Raw genomic sequence first — 773 nt, 5'->3', positions numbered from 1 at the left:
ACTAAAAGATCTTTTTCTAATAAATGTCTTCGTGCCAAAGAGCCTCTCGAACTTATACATTCAGACCTATGTGGTCCGATGAATGTTAAAGCTCGATGAGACTATTAGTATTTCGTCAGTTTTATTGATGATTACTCTAGATATGGCTACATTTACTTAATCAGTCATAAGTCTGAAACTCTTGAAAAGTTTAAAGAATTTAAGGCTGAGACCGAAAATCTGTTAAGTAAAAGAATAAAAAAACTTCGATCTGATGGAGGTGGTGAGTATATGAAATTTACAGTTCCAAGACTATCTAATAGATTCAATCCCAACTCACAACACCTGGAACACCACAACAAAACGGTGTTGCAGAAAGGAGAAATTGAACCTTGTTAGACATGGTCCGATCAATGATGAGTTATGCTCAGTTACCTTAATCCTTTTGGGGGTATGCAGTACAGACTGCAGTATTTATTAAAAACGTAGTTCCTTCAAAAAGTGTTTTAGAAACACCGTATGAATTATGGAAATGACGCAAAACTAGTTTACGTCATTTTCGTATCTGGGGTTGTCAAACACATGTATTGGTACAAAATCCTAAGAAATTGGAAACACGTTCGAAATTATGCCTTTTTGTAAGATACCCCAAAGAAACAAAAAGGGATTATTTTATGATCCCCAAGAAGATAAAATATTTTTATCGTCAAACGCTACATTCTTGGAAGAAGATCATATAAAAAATCATCTACCTCGCAGTAAACTAATATTGCAAGAAATGACTAAAGATGCTA

This window comes from Benincasa hispida, chromosome 6 (assembly GCF_027475165.1).
Source record: "Benincasa hispida cultivar pf3 chromosome 6, pf3_genome.v1.1, whole genome shotgun sequence".
NCBI classification, from domain to species: Eukaryota; Viridiplantae; Streptophyta; class Magnoliopsida; order Cucurbitales; family Cucurbitaceae; genus Benincasa; species Benincasa hispida.
This window is presented reverse-complemented; position numbering follows the sequence as displayed.